Raw genomic sequence first — 26,902 nt, forward strand, 5'->3', positions numbered from 1 at the left:
GAAAGCACTTCACCTTGGACATGTCTTGCTTCTTTCCTTTCGCACCAGAATGAGAAGCTTTCTTGTTCTTCCCCTTCTTTGCTTTGGCAGCCAAAGCGCAATTTTCTTCATCAGTTGCCTTTGATGAAGATCCGTCCCTGGTATTCCGCCTGATCTCCTCCTGCACAAGATCTAACCAAAGTCTCTCCCATCCTGGAAATTTCTCCCAACCATTAACAGAGTCCTGATAGGAATGCCAACTCTTCGGAAGACCAAGGAGAGCCAAGCTCACCAAGTCCTCATCATCGACAGTCACCCCCACACTTCCCAGCTCATCCCGACATTGAGTGAACTTCGTGAGATACTTGGGCATACTGTCTCCCTTCTCACACTTAATGTTTCTGAGTTTATCCTTGAGCGCCAACTTCCTCTGGTCACTCTTGCTTTGGAATAGATCTGTCAATGCTTTCCACATCAAGTATGGAGAAGCCTTTCCATGCAGGTTGGACACAATGTGATCCTTCACGCCCTCCAACAGAATCCTTCGACACTTTGTTGTCTTCTTTTGCCAAGCCTCAACGTGAGCAGCATTAGTAGGCTTTGGGACCTCAGCCTCTATGAAATCCTTCAACCCATTGTCATCTAACACCACCACCATCCTGTCTTTCCATGCAATATAATTCGAGCTGCCTTCAAGGGCATACTCTAATCGCAATCCGTTGAAAGACATTTCAACTTTGACACCAAGAAAACACTGCTGCTAATTCGAATTCCACCAACTCAAAACTCAACCGCTTCTGATCTAAAATTCATGAGAATAAAGTATTTCTCATACAGAGATTGACTGTATGGGCATTCACCGGATATCTCACCTTCCAAAAGAAGGATGAATCCAGAGGCTACCTGGCTCGATTACAGACTCTGCCTAAAGAAATAAAATGTAAACACTTTCTGAATAATAGATCTGATGATCAACTCTGCTCTGATACCATGTAGAAATTTTGAATAATATGACACTTATTCACAGAGATTATCCTGATTATACACTATTGCGGAATGCATGCATAATACATAACCTCCTCTACGTTGATCATCAATTTTGCGGAATTAAAAACAATGAAACATCAATCGCATGCGCACATTAACACAGTATGTAACCGGGGAAAGCATACAGCTGAAAACCCCCAACTATCTATATATTATATTGATTGAGAACATGTAACAATACATAGTACAATACTCCTCGCAAGTACTCAGTACTATCTCCACCTGTTACACACAAACTAGCTCAGATCTGAATCAATCACAGGTTCAAATCTCCTCCGCTGCTTACCTGCCTCCACTGCGCAATCCTGCATGAGAATAGATGAGAATGGCTGATCCAAACTCGTATTTCCCTTGGTTGAACCACGCAATCCTCATTGGCAATACTCAATCCATTGATTGTGCAAATCTCATGCACAACTATAGTCACAACTGACAGCTGTCTTGCCCTTTCACTCACCTCTAACACCTGTCTCCATTGAACTGTCCATGCACTGAGTTAACTGATGTATTCTTTAGTTGATTTATGAGTTAATAATTAGTGAATTAATTAATAATTAATTCACATCACTCATCACTAGTGTATTCTGCAGTTAGACTAAATACAACTAGTTCAACCAAGTCAAACTGAACACAACTCCATCAACTCCTCAATCAACTCCACCAAACTCAACCACTTGAGTTCTAACTGAAGTCCATCATGCAATAGCTCAACTGACCCATAAGAAAAGCGTATTTCCTTCTGGCAGCTGCATGTGCCACATCCGTAGCTCAAACTGAAGTGCTCCAAGAGGATAAGATAATGTTTATAGTCCAAATATTATTAAGAGCTAATAATATTCGACTTTTCTATTTTTAGACTGGCAGTCTAAAAATAGACTCCGCCCATATGTCTAAAAATAGAAGTCCATCTATTTTTACCAACATGACCAATCATCCACAAATAGCATCCTGCAACTCATAGACCATGATCCATATGTCTAAAAATAGACTTTGCGCCAAAAATAGCCTGCAGGGCCACTTAGTGAAGGCGACTCCTTTCCACTAAGCTCCATCATCTTGTTGCATTTTCAACACGATGAGCAAGAATGGACAAATGTCTGAGACAGTTTGCTAAGTGGATGCTCATGGAATCTTCTAGAAACTTCTCCTGTGACACTTGCCTCTCTGAATTCGCCCAGGGATGAGTAAGAGATCCAAGAAATCTCCAAGTGGAACCATAACAACAAGTGGAATGACACTAATCAAAAACCCAGAGATGACTCACACCCTTGCAGACATCTATAAATGGATCCCTCATCTGAGAGATCTAGAGGCTGGAATTTTATAATTTGTAAGGAAGTGCTGATAGTTTGTCTTTGAGAAGAAGCATTGTATTGTTGGGTGATCTTGATTTTCATGAGGTGAAGAGGGCTTGGATGCTAGGAGGATGATGCTGGATTACACAACTAGGTTGTAATTCTCCCTTCTACTTTAATAAAGTTCTTTGAGTTTTCCTCCATATAATCGTGTATTTGTGAATCTTGTTATTTGTGAATGCAATTGTATGTTCAATGTATTTCTGATTCTGCATTGTTTATGATATAATAGATCAAGATGCTTTGATAGTTCTTTGTTACTGTGTTTCTACAGGTACTCTCCAAGTGGGATAAGTACGGGGAGGAGTTGCAAGCTCTATCAAGGGGGAGAGAAATCAAGCAAGGAGTGAAGCGGAAGACCCACGTTGGTTCCTTTGCCTCTCTCTTATCTATCATACATAGAGGAAATCGCAAATTGCTTTGATTGTTTGTTTCTAGGATAGTTGCCAATCCTAGAGGGCTAGCAGATTGAAAAGACACTAGTTTTCCCGGAAACACCCGGACTCAAGATGAGTAGCTTGGACACATACTTCATCCAAATTAGTGGGATTAAATAAGAGAATAATATGGTGATTGTAACTATGCAATACACCGATATATTTTAAAAGAGTTTCTAGATTATATAATGAAATATTTAAATCCAATGCCTTCTTCCTAAATTATTTAGTAAAGCTTTGCATGCTTTGTCCTTTTCCTTGTCTCAATTTTTTCCATTCCATGATTTCTTTATAGGTGTATGCTAAAGGATAAACTATTTCTTTAATGCATTAGTGAATTTTGACCATGAAGAAAGGATCTTAAAAACATTTTCACTACCTTCTTCAAGTTTACTCTCCAAACAAACCAATTTTTTACCTTCAAGTTGTAAATAGGCCAACTGATCTTTACCTCTTCTTCAACAATCTCCTAAACATGACAATAAACTTCTATTTGTCAAATCCAATTATCTAATATTTATGCATTAAGATTTCCATTATACATTGACAAGTCAAAGCTGACATCCAATTTCATCAATGGCTTCACGGGTTCAAATCCCAACTATGTTATTTTAAAATCGTTGTAGGTTGTAATAACTTCAAATAGAATTTTACACTTATACATAGTAAGAATCCATGGTTGGTGCAGCAGTGACTCTTTGAGTTGTTGCTGACAAGGTCGTGAGTTCACACTATTTTCCTGACTCTTCTAGAGAGGTAAAGAGAGTTTTGTTCCAACACAGGTTACCACATTACTCCACTTTATTGGTCCATATGTCACACAATCAACACCCAAGACTTAGTTAGTTGCACAACCACCTACGAAGTCAACTGCCACATAGATGTCCCATCATTGCCTCTACCATTTGTCCTCGGTTCATGTTGCCATGTCACCATGTCACGTCAACCTCCTATGACGTGTCTTCTTTTGATCCTCCCATGTGTCCTTCTTACAACCTACTACATGTCACCCTTTGGGACTACCACATGTCACCTCTATCCTTCCTTTTTTGCATGTTTTTGCAAAACTTCAGAACATGATAACTTTCTCATATGAAGTTTGTTTGAGCTCATTCAAGTTGTGTTGGAAATATATCATCGAGCTCCTTGTCATGGAAACCTTTTCATCTCAATTTCAGACTATTTATTTTGAGACATCTTGAATCCTCGCAAATCACTTCACCGCTTCCTATGGTTTCCTTGAAAATCCTTTCTCTTTCAAGTGCTTCACATGAACAAACACAACCAAATCGTAGAGTTCTTCTTGGTCTACCCGACTCGAATGAAAGGCTCTCTCTCTGGTTTCCTCAACTAACACACTTCAAGCCTGAAATTTTTAGTCCAACTTCCAATCATAGGTTTACAAGTTTGCAAGATTATTGTTCTTAGATTATCACGTTCACAAGGATTATAGGTTCACAAAAATAGTTCAAGTCTTGTTTTCTATCTTTGTCTCTAATTGTTATCGTCTTCGAAACTCTACTCAAAACAACTAACTAAAAAATCAACATGTTTTCAACCCACAAGTGTTCCTTCACACAGGAAAGTTCCAAGTTCCCCTTCTTGGGATGTGAAGTCAACCAAGACTCTACTGTGAGGTACGTAGCCCATGCTCGGGTGGCTCCAACACATTCTCCCCCATCCTCTCATAGCTACTTAGGTAGTTGGTAGTTCAACAAGAACATTAGGGGTCATAACGTTAAATTTAGAGAAGATGGGAAACTTCCCAATCTCAGTTACAGACATCCTAAGGAGCCTATCCTTCCATACATCAAGATTCATATAGGATTCTCCTTATTCTTCAAATTTAATAGTTTATAATTTAATCAAAATATGTACAACAAACAATCTTGGCAATATATCCATGCTGGCTCTCCAAAATTATCATCCTTTAATTACATTGCAAAACTTAGGGATTAGAAAAAGGAATGTTACATTAGAATCATAGTGGAGAAGATACTTTTCATTGGTGGAAAATCCAAGAGTTTGTGACTTGAAGGAAATATTTTAGAAAGTAGTATTTAAAATGATGGATGGTTAAAGTCGGAACTACTATGGTCCATATACTAGGCTCATATATTTCATATAAATATAGTTTCCTTCAAGCAACTACTACATTTTTGATCTCATAAATAATGAAAGTTATTAGTATCTTTGATCTCATAGAAGAGGAAAACTACACAAGAAATGAACTAGGCAACCCATCATAATCACCACTTTTAATGAAGACATATAATAATGAGAAAGCATAGTGACTAACATAAATAGTGTGTGAATATATCTAATTCAAAGGTCATGAAAATGAAGTTTGGAAGGCTAGGTTTAGGGTGAAAAAACAAATCAATCCCAAATTTTAGCTTGCAAAGCTTAGTCAAATGATAACCAAAAGTTTACAAATAAATTCCCTAGTAGAGGGAGACAACATTATCAATGCTCCTAATAGATTCCAAAGACAACAAACCTTAACCTTCCTCTACCTTTCCTCGCAACCTTGACCCCATTGCATATCCCCATTTCAATTCTGGAACCACAAAAATGTTGTGAGGTGTTGTATCATAAGGGAATTTGACTAAGATTTGGGCATAGCAAGAATTATAGTTGAAGAGTTTAAAACACAACTTATTGCCATTTTATCTATACAACTCTGGTAGCTTATTGATTGAAGTATATTTGAAAGATTTGATGGTGTTTATGTTTAGTTGATTTTCAAAGGAGGATCCATGTGCTTAAACAACAAGCATAAGTGATCATAAAGAAATATAAATCTAAAAAATGAGTAGAGGCACGTGGGATGATTAACTTGAATATTGTGGATGAACCCTCTTTTACATTTCATTGCTAAGATTATTAATCTCATGATAGTGAATATAATGGAAAACATGAAGACTCTAATCATACCCAATAATAATCTCAATTATCATTTCAAAAAATGAAAGCATTTAAGTTTGAAATAAATGATTATCACCTCTCCTCTAAGATGACTTTAAAGGTTGGCCCATATTCCCATTTTATTGTGCTTTCAAACATGAATTTCAATTATTTCATTTTTCCTTCCAAGGAAATCCTACATTATGGCCACTACAACCTTTTGTGGTACATGGTTGCAACTTGTAACTATCTTCTTCAACATCATCTATCTTCTTTCGTTACACATTTTGAGACTATTCTTACTCCTAAAACCAATGTTATGTTGCACCAACAACATCTGTCAATTTAAACTCACCTTGCCTATTACACTAATTCAAGGTTTAAAGATATGCTAAGAAATTATGAATCATTTTTAATAGAAAATAGAGATGCATAGTAAAGATATAGATATGTATGATGAGATATGTCTAGGCTTAAAATTTCCACGAGTAATAATTTTTTTTTGTTATGACACATGATTTGAAATTCATATATAAATTACAACTTACACATAAACAAAATTTAATAAAAAAAATTAATTATTATTAAAATATATATTTAAAATAAAATTTAACGAATTAAGTCATTGAAACCCCCAATCATCTTGCTAAATTAAAAATATTAGTTCAAATATCTTTTTAATAAATTAAAATATTAGTTCAAATATCTTTTTAAATTAAAATACTAGTTCAAATATCTTTTTAAATTAAAAATATGAGTTAAAATTTTTTAAAATACATTTCTAAATTATAACTCTATAACCCAAGCTAGGAAAGGTTCAACTTTGACATGAAGGGACTCCCCTTTTCCCACTGTCATTTCATGTTTGTCAATGTCGTCCACAAACTTAGCATAGTTATAGACAATATATTGGCACTCAAATTCTTTTAGATAAAGAAAATGAGACCGCAAACTTTATAGAGACGCGACCAATTTGATGCTTCCTTCCATCTTCCACGTCATTCATGCCAAAATTTTGACTGCAATGTTGATTTTGGAAAGTGTGAACATAATGTGATCCCTATCATTATAAATATTTCCTGTGACTTCCACCGAATCTTATGTTAGTGGGCCATACGGTACAACTGTTCGCTGTCATACTTTACCTAATTTTCCATGCCAATTGAAATTATCATCTACCTCTGGGACGAACGGACAGGAAACGACACACTAAATTTAGAAGATTGCCAATTGCGTGAATGTGGGGTCCTACAGTGTTGTTGATAATGTGGGGTCCTACAGAGTATTCCACCATAAGTCAGTCCGTGGCGACCGCGGAGGGCCCGCAAAGGAGAAAGGTGCACCGCTACTAAGACGGCCGTATTAGTGGCCGTCAATGCTCATTTGCCGTCTTTGTCACGTTTTCTCTGTTATAGCATATTTAAAAATTCGGAAAACGATGGTTTGAAATTCAATCCGTTTGTCCCCTCTTTAGACTGCACGAATTCGAAATGGACCACTCCAAATGAAAAAGCATTGGCTTCACTCGAAAACGACTGAGTAACTCAGAAGCAACCCAGAATAACTCAGAAGCAACCACCGCGTGGAATTTACGCAGATGGTCAACAATGAACCCCACACGGTGTGGTCCATTGCTCGAAACGCGCTTCATTACAGACCAGCCCCGTGCTTTCGATTTTGTACGAACTATTAGATATTGTGTCGAGATTTTACCCATATGATCCATTGGTGGAGTCACTGTATTTGATTGGTTGTTGTCAAATTATTACCAGATTAGATTTATTTAATACTGGATCTGTATGTGCTGAGAAGATCAAATTACTGGATCTGTATGTGGAGTTACTGTATTTGATTGCTAGTTGTCAAATTATCAACATATTAGATATATTTAATACTGGATCTGTGTGCGCTGAGAAGATCAAATTTTTTTATATGCAAAGTTTGTTTTTTTAGGAATTTGATCTTTTTGCATATCACAGATTACTTCAGAGTTATAATGCTAAATTTTTAGATTATCATTATTATTATGTATATATTTAAGATAAATTTCAAAATCTACATTAATTTTTTTTGTTTGGCATGATTATATAATTTTTTTTTATTTTTATTTTTAAATTTAGGAATATTATTTGATCTTAATAATTATTATTAAAATATTATTTTTCATAAACTAGTTGTTATTAAAAAAAATTACTCTCTTTTTTGATTGCTTTGTTTTAGTTTTAATCTTTTTTAATTATTGCGCCGAGAGATGCTCTACAACGGTGTATGGGGTAGATCTCACATAAAAATGTAAATTTAAAGGTAATTGTAAATGTAAACAACCTAGTATGGGGGTAGATCTCACACAAAAACATAAATGTAAACGTAAATGTAAATGTAAATATAAACGTAGACTTAAATGTAAATGTAAACAACTCAGTATGGGGTAGATCTCACATCAAAATGTAAACATGTAAATGTAAAATTAAACATAATGTTTAACATTTAACATCTATTAGTATGTATAAACACAATATAAATTTAAAATATCAAGAGGTTTACGAACACTCAAAAAAGATGTTTGGTAAGTACATAAAATTATAAATAAACTAAAATTATGGTAAATAAATAAAACCTTCTTTTATATTTATTCCATTAACCTCTTTATATTTACGAAAACTCAAAAAATATGTTTTATTTAGGTAAAACCTATTAATACCATGGGCCAAATACAATATTTATAAAAGAGGTATGGTAAATAAATAAAAATATAAATAAATTAGAGGTATAGTAAATAAATAAAACCTCTTATATTTATTCCATAAACCTCTTTATATTTAGGAAAACTCAAAAAATATGTTTTATTTAGGTGACGCCTATTAATACCATGGGCCAAATACCATATTTATAAAAGAGGTATGGTAAATAAATAAATATAAAAGAGGTATGATAAAGAAATAAAAATATATCAAATAGGATTAGAAATCAACATCTAATTATATACCAAGCCTATGAGCCAAATACCATGGTAAATAAAAGAGATATGATAAATAAATAAAAATATAAATAAATAAGAGATATAGTAAATAAATAAATAAAAATATAAATAAATGAGAAATATAGTAAATAAATAAAACATATTTTTATATTTACTCCATAAACCTCTTTATACTTATTGACACTCAAAAAATAGGTTTATTTTAGGTGAAGCCTATGGGCCAAATACCATGGGCCAAATTATTATTAATACCATACAAAAAAAAACATTATTAACCCTAATATTAATATTATTAAATTTAAAAACTTTGGATTAATACAATATTAAGTTTGTTAGAATATAATATATATTAATATATCATGATATATATTAACTCTGGATATATATGGGAGGGAAGAACAAATACATAGAGTGGTAGAGGTGGAGAAATAGGGGGAGTGACAAGGAAGAGATGGAGATAAACTTAAGGATAGGGGAGAGGAGGAATGAAGAAAGAGAGAGGGAGATGAGTGAGAGATGTAGAGAAGGGTAAGAGAGGGACAGGGAGACACAAAGATGGAGGGGGAGAGAGAGAAGGAGAGAGGGAGGGAGATAGTGAGAGGATTGGAGAGCGGAGAGAGAGAGAGGATGGGGAAAGAGAGAGGAAGGTAGGAGAGAAAGGGAGAGAGAGGAAGGATTTCTAGAGAGGAGGAGAGAGGGAGGGAAGAAGAAATACATAGAGAGTGAGAAGTGGAGAGAGAGGGAGTGACAAGGGAGAGATGGAGAGAGAGAGAGAGTATGTTTAGGGGTGAGATAAAGAGACAAATAAAGAGAGATAGAGAGAAGGGGGGGAGAAGGAGAGGGGGAGGGATATAGTAACATAGTTGGAGAGAGAGAGAGGGAGGAGGAGAGTGATGGGGGAAGAGAGAGCATTGGAGGGAAAAGAGAGAGAGAGAGTGATGGGGGAAGAGAGAGGCAGGTAGGAGAGAAAGGGAGAGAGAGGGAGAAGTGGAGAGAGAGAAGGAGTGATAAGGGAGATATGGAGAGAGAGTGTGTATGTTTGGGGGTGAGATAAAGAGACAAAGGAGAGATGGAGATAATGGGGGAGAGAAGGAGAGAGGAGAGAAGGAAGGATATAGTAATAGAGTTGGAGAGAGAGAAAGAGAGAGAGAGAGAGTTGGAGTTGGAGGGGGGAGAGGGAGGGATGTAATAATAAAGAAATAGAGAGAGAAAGGTGGAGAGAGAGAGAGGGAGAGAGGATAACAAGAGGGAAGAGAGATAGAAGCGGGGGAGAGGGAGAGAAGGGGAAGAGAGAGAGAGGGGGAGAGGAGGAGGGAGGGATAGATAGATAGAGTGGAGAAAGAGAGTGTATTTTTTGGGGGTGATATAGAGAGACAAAGGGAGATAGAGATATAGATGGAAAGTGAAGAGAGGGAAGAAGAGATAGATGGAGAGAGAGAAGGAGGGATAGAGAGATGGATAGATATGGAGTGAGAGAGCATGTATGTTTAAGGGGTTGAGATAGAGAGACAAATATGAAGATATGGAGGGATATACACACACACACACACACACACACACACACACACACATATATATATATATATACATGGAGGGGGGGGGGAATATTTATTGCACTAGATGCACTGATTTCAGTTTAGATGCATTGATTTTAGTGTAGATGTTGATTTCTAATGACATTTGATTGCTTGCACTAGATGCATTGATTTCAATGTAGATGTTGGTTTATAAACCTATTTTCTTACTTTCACTAGATCCATTTATTTGAGTGTAAATGTTGATTTTGAATTGTATTTGATTGTTTGCATTAGATGCATTGATTTCAGTGTAAATGTTGTTTTCTAATCTTATTTGGTTTCTTGCATTAGATACATTGATTTTAGGGTAGAAGTTGATTTCTAATTTGATGTAATTGGATGTATGATGGTACATTAATTTAAAGTGATTGGATCAATATTGTGCATTGATTTCACTATAAGTATAAAAAATTATTGACAATGTACATTGATTTTTGTTTTATAGGAATTCAACCTATTAATATTGGAGAGAAAGAGAGACAAGGTATGATATTTACAACAAAATATTGAGCTAAAGATTTAAATGGTTTACGATTTAACGTGTCCTTTTCATATAATTGATATGAAAATATGACAAAAATAACGAGGGTGACAATAAGAATAGTAGAAGAAAATAATTTGAGATTAATCACAATGAAATACTATTTGTAATTTACTATATTCTTATTATTCACATTTTCTATCATTCAACACTATTACATTGTCACTTTAGATTCAATTTTTTTTTTCATCATTAAAGTTCTTCACAATATTTGTCATCTCAACAAACCGAGCTAACTAAGAAAATTTAAAATTAAAATGATCAGATTAATCTGGGACATATTTAACATATTTAAAATGATTATATTTAATATTAGATGATTTTACATATTATTGATAAAATCAATCATCTGTTAGTTAGATTTTCTTTGGCTGCACACGACTGAAACTAGCCTAGATCCATCTTAACTTTGGATCTATCAAGCGTCGAGAGGGATCAAATCTCTCGAGGTGAAAACCTTTCCTCAAGTTTTACACTCAAAAAAGAGGTTTGCACCTCAAGAGATTTGATCCCTCTCGGCGCTTGATAGATCCAGAGTTAAGATGGATCTAGGCTAGTTATTTTTGTTATAGGATCTTGACTCATTAATCTTTATATAGGAGTTGTCTTTAATGCGACTTTTCGGATTTTCCAGTGCTAGAATCTGTTGGAAAAATTTGAGGTGAAATCTTTATTTGTGTTAGTTTAAACTAGTTTTTTTATTGTATATATGGCTTCAACACCCTCAAAAATCCCTAGGGCACTGTTATTTTTAAAAAATATTGAAAATTTACTTTGAAATAAATATATAAAAAAAAGAGTGGTGATGCAAAATCAACACTTTTCATTTTTGGGCTATTTTTTTCATGTTTTTTTTGGGTCTTTTGGATAGAGTTCTCGTGTTCTGGTAATAGTTCTTGTTTGATCGATAACTTTGTTAAACATCATTCATCAAATGCATAAAAGTTGTTGGGGCATTGTAAATCCCAAAAGGAATCACTAACCATTCAAACAAACACTTCTTCGTTTTGAAAGTGGTTTTCCAAACATCACCTTCTGCAATCTAAATCTGATGATAACCACTTCACAATCTGACTTAGTAAAATAATTTGCATCTTTTAAATAACCTAACAAATCATTGATACAAGGAATAGGGTATCGATTCTTTACCGAGATTTTTTTTTACTGCATGAAAGTCAACACACATTCTCCATGTACCATCCTTCTTTGGTTTTGAATTTTATAACTGTGGTTGGTCTTCATAATTATTGTTTTTGGTCCATGATGTATTTGTAAAGAAAAATTTTGTAAAGCGTGTTCCTCATGCTCTTTTCAAAAGAAGAAAATTTGAACTTTTAAAAATATAATTTTTGTCTCCAAAAGAAACCATGGCAGTCTCCTCCTAGTCACGTTGGCCCCTTCAAGTGTTCAAGTCAGCTTTGTTAAGAAAGGAACCCATTCGGCCTAATGGATCTATATATAGGAGATATTCGACCTCTTCTCAAGCACCAATTCAGATTTCATCATAAAAGACATAATATCTTATGTTAAGCCATATGAAGGAGAGAAGAAAGAAGGATGAATTTATCCCTTTGTTATACAGGACCGAAACTTTGTAGTAGCCCTTTGTGCATGACATAAATATGATGTACGTGACCGAATATTTGTGGTAGCCCTTTGTGTTAGATGAATCTTTGTTGTACAAGACTGAATATTTATGGTAGCCCTCTATGTTAGACAAATCTTTGTACTGGACCAAATTTCTAAGGAAGGATTGGATTTTGAGGAAGGAAGAAGGCCTAATTCTAAGCAGACATAATCATACCAAATTTTTTGGGAATATGGCTTGACTAGGATGGAGTTGGATTATGTTCAACCAAGTTTATTTGATGGTCAATTTGACCTTGTAAATGAATAGGATGTTTAGATGTATCTCTTTTTTGAAAACAAGAATTTCTCTAAGGAAAAGGTTGTTTGGCTTTTCCCCCATGTGGGTTTTCCTAGGGTAAATGCTTGTGTTCATGTGTAATTGTCTCTTTATTATACTTTTGGCATATTTTTTTATTACTGAGCTCCTCTGTGTAATTGCTTTATGATGCTAAATGAATACAAAAAAATATTAACCTAACTAAAATCATCAGAAGTAATTATCAGTTTAGAGGATACCCTAAAAATCAACATTTGGTACTATCACATTAGGAGATCCACATGGAGAGGAACTAGGCATGATGACTCCCTTTTCAAGAAATTATTGAACTTAATTTTTATCTCTACATTCTCAATTATGGACATCTTGTACATACCAACATTAGGAAGAAGGGAACTTTCTTGCAATTGAATCTCATGTTGAATCTCCCCCTTGGGAGGCAATCCTTTAGGTTACTGGAATATTTCATCATAGTTAGAAATGAGATTAACTAATTCATCCTTATGAGAAGGATAACAACCCTTAAAATCACTACATTGTTCAACATCTTTTGCTTTCAGAACTATAAGTACAAATTTCTTTCTAGCATTTATGAACCTCTTCATTTTCCTTGCACTAAAAAGTGATAATTTAGTATTCATGCTATGTTCCCTTACAATATACTCAACCCCGTCTTTAGTGAGGTGATATTTGTTCTCCTCCCTGAAGAATAAGCTTTGCATCATCACATACATAGTAGAGAGGATAAGGTTTATTTTGAGGTGTTGTTTCTAATTCCAGTTTCTTGAAAATTGCATCAGATATTACATTTACTTGGGAACCAATATAAAAAAATATTATCAACTTTCATATGCTTAATTATCACCCTTATGTGAAAAAAATTACTTCTTCTACTTTTAGGACTAGGAGATGGATTAGAAGAACTAGAATTGTCATGAGAAGATATTTTACCTTGCACTCCTATAGTTGTGAACTAAGCTTAATCTCTTGAATCAGATCCCAAATTTCGTTGCGTTGTGGCAATAGTATTTTTCTCTCCTTTGCCTCTAAACCTTTTAGGCCTTAGTTTAGGATGTATCTTCCAAAAATGAGCATCATTGTACCCTTCCTTTCTACAATGAGAGCATGTAGGCTTTGTAAACTCCAAAAGCGACAGAAAAAATGACAAAAGATGACAAAAGAAAAACTCACCCAGAAAAGCGTTGTAAACTCCACTAAAGGATCCTTGATCTCCTTGGGAAGGCTAGAGATCCAATATAGAAGGTGAAAATGAGCTCTAGGGGCATCTATTATATAGATCGAGGTTGGTTAGGGTTTATGATGTGCGTGCCTAAAATCAAGGGAAAATAAACACTTGGCAAAAAGTCCAAAAATATAAATTGTGCCACTCTTTGGGAAATTAATGATGACTCCCTATTTTCTAGGGATTGCTTTTTTATTTTTTGGGAAACTAACCATTCACACTTCCAATAAGTATTGCACAATTCCCACCCACAAGGGATTGGACAACTTCTTGACTCAGTGCATGGCACAGTTTCTAAGAGCAAGGGAGGCTTTGCACAATTTTTGAGCTCAAGGCCAAGCTATCTCCCAAAATTGAGCAGTTTTTGAGTGCAAGGCTGGTCTGCCTATTTGGATTATGAAATTTAGATCATCAAGGCTGGCCTGCCTTCCAAGCTTGCATATTTTTTGGAGGGAAGCCTAGCAAAGCTGCAAAATCAAGGCAAAGACTTGCTTGTGATTGAAAAAGTTCAGATCAAGATCAAAATAAGGAATCGCAAGTACAACCATGAAAACATAAGTACTGAACATGGCATGAATACTTAATGAGATTAAATGATAAGCTCCTATGGGTGGAAGGGAAGCTCCAAAATCAAAGCATGGGAAAATTTTTGGAGGGTGGTTGTAGTAGCTACAATAGGTTAATACTTTTATTTTCCATTAGAGATCATGGGTTCAAAGCCCGCTGAAACTATTTTAAAATCATTGCAGACTACAATAATTTCAAATAGAAGTTTCTACTTATACATAGTAATAATCAATGGTTGGTGCAAAGATGAGTTTTTAGGTTGTTACCGAAGACGTCGCAAGTTAAAACCACTCACTTGAATCTTCCGCAGATGGTAGGAGCATTTTTTTCTAACTTGGGTTGCCATGTGGCACGAGTTGTTTGTTCCAGATGTCACATAATTAAAGTCCAAGTCTTAGTTAGCTGCACAGTCACCTGTTAAGTTAGTTTCCACATAAATGCCACGTCATTGCCTCTACCACATGCCCTCTCCCACTATTGCCATGCAACCATGCCATGTTAGCCTCTTGTTATGTGTCTTCTTCTTAGTCTCCCAACTGTCCTCCATAAAACCTACCACATGTCACCCTCTAGGACTTCCACATGTCACCTTTTTCCTTCCTTTTTGATATTAGGAAGATCTTGTCGAGATATCATCATGGTGAGCTTTTCATATTTATTTGGGACTATTGAATTTCAAGTCCTCTCAGATCCTCCCAGATCAATTCTCCCCATTAGGAAGCTTTTGGACCACCAAAAGTTGAATTACTCAACAAATAGGTGAGAGTATTAATCCCTCACTTTCACTATCTCAATTTATTGTTCTTTGCTTGGATGCATTCCATTAAGGCCCACTCAAAGATACTCCATATTTCCTCATCATGAAGCCCTCATTTTCATGTCTAGAATGGCATCTTCTTACAACTGGTTCAGATACTCAAGATAAAAATCATTGATGGAGGGAACTTGAATACGCACATCTTGATATTTATCCATTTTAGGCTCATATAGTTTCAATTTCTCCACATTTACAATTAAATACATCTACATGTAAGGTGGTATATCTAAGCAGAAATCATTAGCCTTAATCATATCTAAAATAGTAAATGGGTCATATCAAATTGGTTTGATCTTTTTACCTTCCTCTTTTAACTTGTGTTTGCTAATATGCAACCAAATTAGATTACCAAATTAGAAGTGATGTTCCATCTTATGTTTATTATGCCTAGCCTTGTGTTGGGCTCGTCTCTTCTCCAACTATTCTTGTACTCTCTTATGCATCTTGTATTGGGCTTTTCTCTTCTCCAACTATTCTTGTACTCTCTGATGCACCATTTTGGTTTTGTCTTCGTCTCTATGCTCATCATAACCAATATCTTTCCCAAAAATCAAATTCAATGGAGACTGTGGAAGGTACCCAAAACAAGTTTCAAATGGAGAGCTCCATGTAGAAGAATGAAAGGTTCAGTTGTAGGCATGTTGCACATAGTGTGGTTTTTCATCCCAAATCTTAGGATGTTTACTACAATATCCTTGGAGAAAATTTCCAATGGTCCTCTTGAATACCTTTTTTTGTATTTCAATCTGAGGATGAAAAACAATACTTCTCTTCAACTTGGTGTCCATCAATCTCCACAAACTCGACCAAAATTCTCCCAAAATGTGGGAATCTTGATCTAAAATAATGGAAGCGGCCAATCCAAAGTGAACCCAAACATGTGGAAAGAATAAGTGTGCGGTCTATTTAGTTGTCGCTTGCTTCTTACAAGGCATAAAAGTACACATTTTTCTAAACATATCCACAATTACATACAAGTAATCATGACCTCTTTTAGCCATAAGAAAACCCCTTAGAAAATCCATAGAGATTTTGTCCCATGGATGAGAAGGAGTTATAAGAGTTGTATACATACCCGATTTTCTATTAGTGGATTTAATAGTGACACAAAATACATACCCTTTTACATATTTGAATACAATTTCCCCCGTTGAAGACCAATAAAAAATATTTGTAAATGAGCTACATTTTTTCCTACCCCAAAATGCGTTGAAATAAGAGATGAGTTTCTTTGATTACATGAATTCTTTCATCTTCTGGAACACATAGTTTGTTAACATGATGGAGTAAATTGCCTTGAAAATGATAATTCTCCACTTGTGAACCATGACTTAACCTCTCATATACATATTTGAATTCAACATCCCTACCATACTGCTCAACATAACTATCAATTGTTAATGAATTAGTGTATAAGACGATAGATGCATTGATAAGAGGTCTAGATAACATGTCAACCATTTTGTTATTTACACCCTTCTTATATTTCATGACCAAATGAAATTGTTGTAGAAAACCTATCGACCTAAAATGTATTTATTGTTGTAGCTTTGTTAGTGGTTGCAAGTACTATAATGGTTGATGATCCTTGTGTATTATTGTTTTCTTTTCCCATTAAGTAGTTCTTCCACTTTTTAACACTTTGTACCAATGCATACAACTCTTTATCATATGTAAGATAATTAAAAAAAACTTTAAAAAAGGTCTCAGAGTGATAACAAATTTACTTACACTGATGCATCAAAACTACTCCCATGGAATATCCACTTGCATCGATCTCTATCTCAAACAGTTGTTGGAAGTCTGGAAATGCTAACACTAGTGTTGTGCTAATATTTTCTTTCAGTGTATCAAAGGTATTTTGTTGCTTGTCTCCCAATTGAAAGAGTTATCACGCTATTCAAAGCATGTAAAGGAGATGCAATAAATGAGAAGTTAGAAATAAATTTTCTCCAATACTAGATTACTCTCAAGAAGATCCTAACTTCTATTGATGATGTGGGATTGGGCAGTTTACAATCACTTCAACTTTATAGGGAGCTATTTTCAATTCACCACCACCTACTATGTAACCCAAGTACATTAATGATATTTTTCAAAATTCCTACTTTCACATTTTCACATACAACTTGTCCTTTAAACTATATAATACTTGTCTAACATGCTTGACATGTTTATCCCAAGTTCTGCTAAATAAAAGAATATCATCTAAGTAGATAATTACAAAGTCATCAATGAATGGTCTAAAAACATCATTCATCACATGCATAAAAGTTGTTGTGGCATTATAAAGCCCAAAAGGAATCACTAACCATTCAAACAGACCCCTATTTGTTTTGAAAGTGGTTTTCCAAACATCACTTTTTGCAATCTAAATCTAATGATAACCACTTCACAATCTAACTTAGTAAAATAATTTCCATATTTTAACTAACCTAACAAATCATTGATATAAGGAATATGGTATCGATTCTTTAATGATAATTTTTTTTACTACATGAAAGTCAATACACATTATCCATGTACCATCCTTCTTTGGTTTTGAATTTTTTAACTATTTTCGGTCTTTATAATTATTGTTTTTCGTCCATGATGTATTTGTAACAAAAAAAACTGTAAAGCATGTACTTCATGCTCTTTTCAAAAGAAGAAAATTGAATTTTTTAAAATATAATTTTTGGCTCCTAAAGAAGCCATGTCGACCTCCTCCTAGTCAAGTTGGCCCGTTAAAGTGTTCAAGTCATCTTTATCAAGGAAGGAACCTGTTCGGCCTATTGGATCCCTATATATAAGAGATATTCAACCTTTTCTCAAGCACCGATTCGGATTTGATCACAAAATACATAATATATTCTCTTGAACCATGTAAATGAGACAAGAAAGAAGGATGAAGATGAAGGATGAATTTCTCTTTTTGTTGTATAGAACCGAATCTTTGTGGTAGCCCTCTATGCTAGATGAATCTCTATTGTATGAGACCGAATCTCTGTGGTAGCCCTATGTGCTAGACGAATATATGTACTAGACCAAAATTCTAAGGAAGGATTGGATTCTGAGGAAGGCAGAAGGAATAATTCTAAGCAAACATAATCATACCAAATTTTGTGGAAAAATGAATTGACTAGGATGGAGTTGGATTATGTTTGACCAAGTTTATTTGATGATCAGTTTGACCTTGTAAATGAATAGGATGTCTAGATGTATCTCTTGTTATAAAAAGGAATTTCTCGAAGGAAAAGGTTGTTGGGTTTTTCCCCCATTTGGATTTTCTAAGGATAAATGTTTGTGTTCGTGTGCAGTTGTCTCTTTATGATCCTTCTGGCATATTATTTTAATGTTGAGCTCCTCTGTGTAATTTCTTTATGATGGTAAGTGAATACAATAAAAGATTAACCTAACTAGAATCGTAATTAATTTTTAGTTTAGAGGATAACCTAAAAATCAACATTTGGTACTATCACAATAGGATATCCACATGAAGAGGAACTAGTCATGATGACTCCCTTTTGAATAAATTATTGAGCTTATCTTTTATCTCTACATTCTCAATTATGTAAATCATGTACTTACCAACATTAGGAAGAGGGGAACTTTCTTGTAGCTAAATCTCATGCCGAATCTCCCTCTTGGGAGGAAATCCTTCAGGTTCCTGTAATATTTCATCATAGTTAGAAATTATATTAATTAATTCATCCTTATGAGACATATCACAACCCTTAAGAGCATCAAATTGCTCAATTTTTTTTTCTTTCACAACTATAAGTACAAATTTATTTCTATCATTTATGAGCCTCTTCATTTTCCTTGCACTAACAAGTTATAATGTAGTCTTAATCCTATGTCCTCTTACAATAAACTCAACCCCATCTTTGGTGAGGTGATATTTGTTCTCCTCCCTGAAGAATATGGATTTCCTTTCATTCAAGTAATGGCTTCCCAATACAATTCCACAAATATCAAGAGGAACCACATCTAATTGAAACCCATCAACAAATTTTGAAGTGATAGAAAATTTAAGTTTACATTGTTTGGTTACTTGTAGCTTTGCATCATCACATACTCAACCAAGAGGTTAAGATTTCTTGTGAGGTAATGTTTCTAATGCCAGTTTCTTGAAAATTGCATCAAATATTACATTTACTTGGGAACCAATATAAAAAATATTATCAACTTTCATATGCTTAATTATCACCCTTATGTGAAAAATATCACTTCTTCTACTTTCAGGACTAGGAGATGGAATAGAACTGCTAGAACTAGCATGCGAAGATGTTTTTACCTTACACTCCTACAATTGTGATCTAAGCTTCATCCCTTGAATCGGATCCCAAATTTTATTGCATTATGGCAATAGTATTTTTCTCTCCTTTTCCTCCAAACCTTTTAGGCCTTACTTTAGGATGTAGCTTCCAATAGTGAGCATCATCGTGCCCTCCATTTTTATAATGAGAGCATGTAGGATTTTCCTCTTCTTTCTTCATTGTAGCAAGCTTCTTTCCTTTCCCTCTTCCTTTGAATTTTCCTTCTTAAAAATTGAATGTTTGTTTCTTTTTTAAATCACTTTGCACATTCTTTCCCCTGGACTCAAGATGAGTAGCTTGGACACATACTTCATCCAAATTAGTTGGAATAAATAAGAGAATAATATGGTGAATGTAATTGTGCAATGCACCGATACATTTTAAAAGAGTTTCTAGATTATATAATGGAATATTTAAAGCCAATGCCTTCTTCCTAAATTATTTAGTAAATTTTTGCATGCTTTGTTTTTTTCCTTGTCTCAAAATTTTCCCTTCCATGATTGCTTTATGGGTGTATGATAAAGGACAAAGCTATTTATTTAATGCATTAGTGAATTTTGACCATGAATAAAGGATCTTAACATTTTGTTTTCTACCTTCTGCAAGTTTACTCTCCCACCAAACCAACATTATACCTTCAATTCATAGATATGCCAGCTAATTCTTTTCCTCTTCTCCAACAATCTTCTAAACATAGCAATAAAATTCTATTTGTCAAATCCAATGATCTAATCTCTTTGCATTAAGCTTGCCACTATACATTGACAAGTCAAAGTTGACATCAAACTTCAACAATGGCTTCACAGGTTGAAAGCCGATCTATGCTATTTTAATATCGTTGTAGGTCGTAATAAATTCAAATAGAAGTTTCCACTTATACATAGTAAGAATCAGTGGTTGGTGCAACAACGACTCTTTGGGTTGTTGTTGACGAGGTCGCGAGTTCAAACCATTTTCCCGACTCTTCTGGAAGGGTTAAGAGGGTTTTGTTCCAACTTAGGTTACCGCATTAAACCACTTGATTGGTCCACATATCACACAATCAATGCCTAAGACTTAGTCAACTGCACAACCACCTACAAAGTCAATTGCCACATAGATGCCACATCATCGCCTCTGCCATGTGTCCTATGTCAGTGCTACCATGCCACTATGTCACGTTAGCCTCATATCACATGTCTTATTTTGATCCTCCCATGTGTCCTTCATACAACCTTCCACGTGTCACCCTTTGGGACTACCACATGTCACATATATCCTTCCCTTTTGCATGTTTTCACAAAACTTCAGAATGGGATAACTTTCTCATACAAAGTTTGTTTGAGCTCATTTAAGTTGCATTGGAAATATATCATCAAGCTCTTCTTCATGGGAACCCTTTCATCTCGATTTTGGACTATTTAATTTTGAGAAATCTTGGATCCTCCTAGATCACTTTAAAACTTCTTATGGTTTCCTTGACAATCCTCCCTATTTCAAGTGCTTCACATGAACAAACACAACCAAATAATAGATTTAATCTTGGTCTACCTGACTCCAGTGAAGGGATCTTTCTCTGATTTCCTCAACTAGCACACTTCAAGCCTGGAATCTATAGTCCAAATTCTAATCATAGGTTTACAAGTTCACAGGGTTGTGGTTCTTAGGTTCACAAGTTCACAAGGATTATAGGTTCATAGACATAGTTCAAGTATTTTTTCTATATTTATCTCTAATTGTTACCATCCTCCAAACTCTACTCAAAATAACTAACTCAAAATTGACATGTTTTCTACCCACAAGTGTTGCTTCACACAGGAAATACACAAGTTCCCCTTTTTGGGATGTGAAGTCAACTAAGACTTTACTGTGAGGTACATAGCCCATGCTTGGGTGGCTCCAACACCTTCTCCCCTATCCTCTCATAACTACTTGGGTAGTTGATAGTTCAACAAGAACATTAGGGTCATAACATTAAATTTAGGGAAGATGGGAAACTTTCCAATTTCCCTTACAAACTTCCTAATTAGTCAATCCTTCCATACATTAGGATTCATATAAGATTCTCCCTCTTCTTCAACTTTAGTAGTTTATAATTAAATCAAAATATTTACAATAGACAATCTTGGAAATATATCCATGTTGGCTCTCCAACATTATCATCCTTTAATTACATTGAAAAACTTGGGGATTAGAAAAAGGAATGTTACATTAGAACCATAGTGGAGAAGATCCTTTTCATTTATGGCAAATCCTAGAGTTTGTGACTTGAAGGGAATATTTTGGAAAGTAGTATTTAAAATGATGGATGGTTGAAGTCAAAACTACTATGGTCCATTTAGTAGCCTCATATATTTCATATAAATGAGTAGAGGCATGTGGGATGATTAACTTGAATATTGTGGATGAACCCTCCTTTACATTTCATTGCTAAGATTATTAATCTCATGATTGTGAATATAATGGAAAACATGAAGATTCTAATCATACTAAATAATAATCTCAATTATCATTTCAAAAAATGAAAGCATGTAAGTTTGAAATGAATGATTATCACCTCTCCTCTAAGATGACTTTAAAGGTTGGCCCATATTCCCATTTTATTGTGCTTCCAAACATGAATTTCAAATATTTCATTTTTCCTTCCAAGGAAATCCTACATTATGGCCACTACAACCTTTTTTGGTACATGGTTGCAACTTGTAACTATGTTCTTAACATCAACTATCTTCTTTCATTTCACATTTTGAGACTATTATTACTCCTAAAACCAATGTTAGGTTGCACCAACAACATCTGTCAATTTAAACTCACCTTGCCTATAACACTAATTGAAGGTTTAAAGATATGCTAAGAAATTATGAATCATTTTTAATAAATATGCATAGTAAAGATATAGATATGTATCATGAGATATGTCTAAGCTTAAAATTTCCACAAGTAATAAAGCTTCTTGTTATGACACACGATTTGAAATTCATATATAAATTACAACTTACACATAAACAAAATTTAATAAAAATAAATTAATTATTATTAAATATATATAAAATAAAATTTAACTAATTAAATCATTGAAACAGTGAATCATCTTTTTATAAATTAAAATATTAGTTCAAATATATTTTTAATAAATTAAAATATTAGTTCAAATATCTTTTTAAATTAAAAATATGAGTTCAAAATTTTTAAAATACATTTATAATTATAACTCTATAACCCAAGCTAGGAAAGGTTCAACTTTGACATGAAGGAACTCCCCTTTTCTCACAGTCATTTCATGTTTTTCAATATCGTCCACAAACTTAACATAATTATAGGCAAATATACAATATAAAGAAAATGAGACCACAAACTTTATAAAGACGTGACCAATTTGATGCTTCCTTCCATCTTCCATGTCATTCATGCCAAAATTTTGACTGCAGTGGTGATTTTGGAAGGTGTCAACATAAGGTGGTCCCTACCACTATAAATATTTAATCAAAAAAATATTGTCAATCTTCCACCGAATCTCATGTTAGTGGGCCATACTGTACAACTGCTAGGTGTCATACTTTACCTAAGTTTCCATGCCAATTGAAATTATGATCTACACCTGGGACGAAAGGACGGGAAACGACCCACTAAATTTAGAAGATTGCCAATTGCGTGAATGTGGGGTCCTACAATGTTGTTGATAATGTGGGGTCCTACAAAGTATTCCACCACAAGTCAGTCCGTGGTGACCGCGTAGGGCCCGCAAAGGAGTAGGGTGCACCGCCACTAATACGGCCATATTAGTGGCCGTCAATGCTCATTTTCTGTCTTTTTTGCATTTCTTTGTTATTGCATATTTAAAAATTCGGAAAACGATGGTTTGAAATTCAATCCGTTTGTCCCCTCTTTAGACTACACGAATTCGAAATGGACCATCCCAAATGAGAAAGCATTGGCTTCACTAGAAAACGACTACGTATGTTCACACCCAAAATAACTCATTATGGTTCACTTCAAAAAAATCCATCGCGTGCGCCTCTACTTTAGGAAAGCATCCTCCGCGTGGCATCGGTGAAGCTGGTTAACAATGAACCCCACACGAAGCATCCACCGCGTGGAATTTAGAAAGATGATCAACAATGAACCCCACACGATTTATGGCCACAACGTGTGGTCCATTGCTCGAAACGCGCTTCATTACAGGTCAACCCCGCGATTTCGATTTTGTACGAACTATTAGATATTGTGTCGATATTTTACCCATATGATATTGACATGGCATGAAATGCCAGTGGTGGAGCTAGTATATTTCATTGGTAGTTGTCAAATTATTACCAGATTAGACTTATTTAATACTGGATCTGTATGTGCTGAGAAGATCAAATCTTTTATAAGCAAAGTTTGCTCTATGACAGATTTGATCTCAGATTCGTTTTCTCATCTTCAAATTTTTTTTACCTTTGATTGTTGGTTTTAGTTTTAGTTTTTTTTAATTATTACTTTTGTTATAAAATCTTGATTAATTAATATATATAGAACTCTATTTCTTGTTTTTGGTTAATTTAGATGGTTTGTTTCTTATTAATATGTACTATTAATTTTTTGTAATAATTATTATATACTATACTATTATTATTTTTAAACTAGTTGTTATAGGAATATTATTTGATCTTAATAATCATTATTAAAATATTATTTTTTATAAATTAGTTGTTATTAAAAAAAAATTACTCTCCCTTTTGATTGTTTTACAGGGTTCATGTTGATCCTCGACTAGCAACCCAACATCATTATGTGTCAATTTGATTGTTGATTTTAAAGCTTTTGTTATAATGGATCAAGTGTGTCAATTTGATGGTTGATTTTTAAATTTTTGTTGCAATGTGTCAAGTTGCCTTATGCTAAGATTTTGGAATAGCTATACTTTTAGCATTTAAAAAGAATTTTACTCTTGGTATAATGACTCTTTCATTCAGGTGTTCATTTTTAAATATTTTTTAGTCATATAATTTTTCCATAATGCCATGGTTGAAATGTATTGAAAACTTAAGTTTTTTGCAGTCGTGATATTTGGTTTTAATTCCATGGTTGAAGAATTGTTAAAATTTTAAGGTTTTTCTAAGTTGCGATATTTTATCTTTAATGTTATGGTTGAAAACAATTATAAGTATTTTATCTTTAATGTCATGGCTTGAAAATTGTTGGAATTTTAAGTCTTTTTTAGAGACATGATATTTTATCTTTATGTCACGCTTGAAAATTGTTGGAATTTTAAGGTTTTTCGGAGTTATGATATTTTATCTTTAACGTCATTGCTAAAAAAGGTTGAAAATTTACCTTGAAAAAAAAATAATTTGATTTCAAAGTGTTTTTGCACAAAAAAATGGCTTTTATTGTTTTTATTGTTATGTTTAAAAAATATTGAAAATTTACTCTGAAATAAATACATAAAAAAGGTGGTGATGCAGAATCAACAATTTTCTTTTTCGAGTTGTTTTTTTCATGTTTTTTTGGGGTCTTTTGGATAGAGTTCTCATTTTCAAGTAATAGTTCTCGTTTGATCGATAACTTTGTTAAACAACATTCATCAAATGCATAAAAGTTGTTGTGGCATTGTAAAGCCCAAAAGGAATCACTAACCATTCAAACAAACCCTTCTTTGTTTTGAAAGTGGTTTTCCAAACACCATCTTCTGCAATTTGAATATGATGATAACCACTTCACAATCTAACTTAGTAAAATAATCTGCATCTTTTAACTAACCTAACAAAGCATTGATACAAGGAATAAGGTATCGATTCTTTACTGAGATACTTTTTATTGCACAAAAGTTAACACACATTCGCCATGTACCATCCTTCTTTGGTTTTGAATTTTGTAACTGTGGTTGGTCTTCATAATTATTATTTTTGGTCCATGATGTATTTGTAAAGAAAAAATTTCTAAAGCATGTTCCTCATGCTCTTTTCAAAAGAAGAAAATTTGAACCTTTAAAAATATAAATTTTGTCTCCAAAAGAAACCATGTCAGCCTCCTCCTAGTCAACTTGGCCCCTTCAAGTGTTCAAGTCAACTTTGTTAAGAAAGGAATCCATTCGGCCTAATGGATCTATATATATAGGAGATATTTGATATCTTCTCAAGCAACAATTCGGAATTGATCATAAAATACATAATATATTTTGTTAAGCCATGTAAAGGATAGAAGAAAGAAGGATGAATTTCTCCCTTTGTTGTACAAGATCGAATCTTTGTAGTAACCCTTTGTACATGACAAATATACGATGTACATTACCAAATATTTGTGGTACCCCTTTGTGCTAGATGAATCTCTATTGTATGAGACTGAATCTTTGTGGTAGCCCTCTATGTTAGACAAATCTTTGTACTGGACCAAATTTCTAAGGAAGGATTGGATTTTGAGGAAGGAAGAAGGCCTAATTCTAAGCATACCTAATCATACCAATTTTTTTGGGAATATGGCTTGACTAGGATGAAGTTTGATTATGTTTAACCAAGTTTATTTGATGGTCAATTCGACGTTGTAAATGAATAGGATGTCTAGATGTATCTCTTGTTGAAAACAAGAATTTCTCTAAGGAAAAGGTGGTTGGTTTTTTCCCCATGTGGGTTTTCCTAGGGTAAATGCTTGTGTTGATGTGTAATTGTCTCTTTGTGGTCCTTTTGGCATAATTTTTTATTGTTGAGCTCCTTTGTGTAATTTCTTTATGATGAAAAATGAATACAAAAAAAGATTAACCTAACTAAAATCATCAGAAGTAATTATCAATTTAGAGGATACCCTAAAAATCATTTGGTACTATCACGGTAGGAGAACCACATGGAGAGGAATTAGGCATGATGACTCCCTTTTCAAGAAATTCTTGAACTTAAATTTTATCTCTACATTCTCAATTATGGACATCTTGTACATACCAACATTAGGAAGAAGGGAACTTTCTTGCGACTGAATCTCATGTTGGATCTCCCTCTTGGGAGGCAATCCTTCAAGTTCCTGGAATATTTCATCATAGTTAGAAATGAGATTAACTAATTCATCCTTATGAGAAGGATCACAACCATTAAAATCAGTACATTGTTCAACATATTTTTCTTTCACAACTATAAGTACAAATTTCTTTCTAGCATTTATGAGCCTCTTCATTTTCCTTGCACTAACAAGTGATAATTTAGTCTTCACGCTATGTGCCCTTACAATATACTCAATCTTGTCTTTCCTTTCATACAAGTAATGGCTTTCCAATATAATTCCACAAATATCAAGAGG

This window comes from Pinus tabuliformis, chromosome 1_1 (assembly GCF_031772625.1).
Source record: "Pinus tabuliformis cultivar Carrire ecotype Pingquan chromosome 1_1, CPIR1, whole genome shotgun sequence".
Taxonomy (NCBI): Eukaryota; Viridiplantae; Streptophyta; class Pinopsida; order Pinales; family Pinaceae; genus Pinus; species Pinus tabuliformis.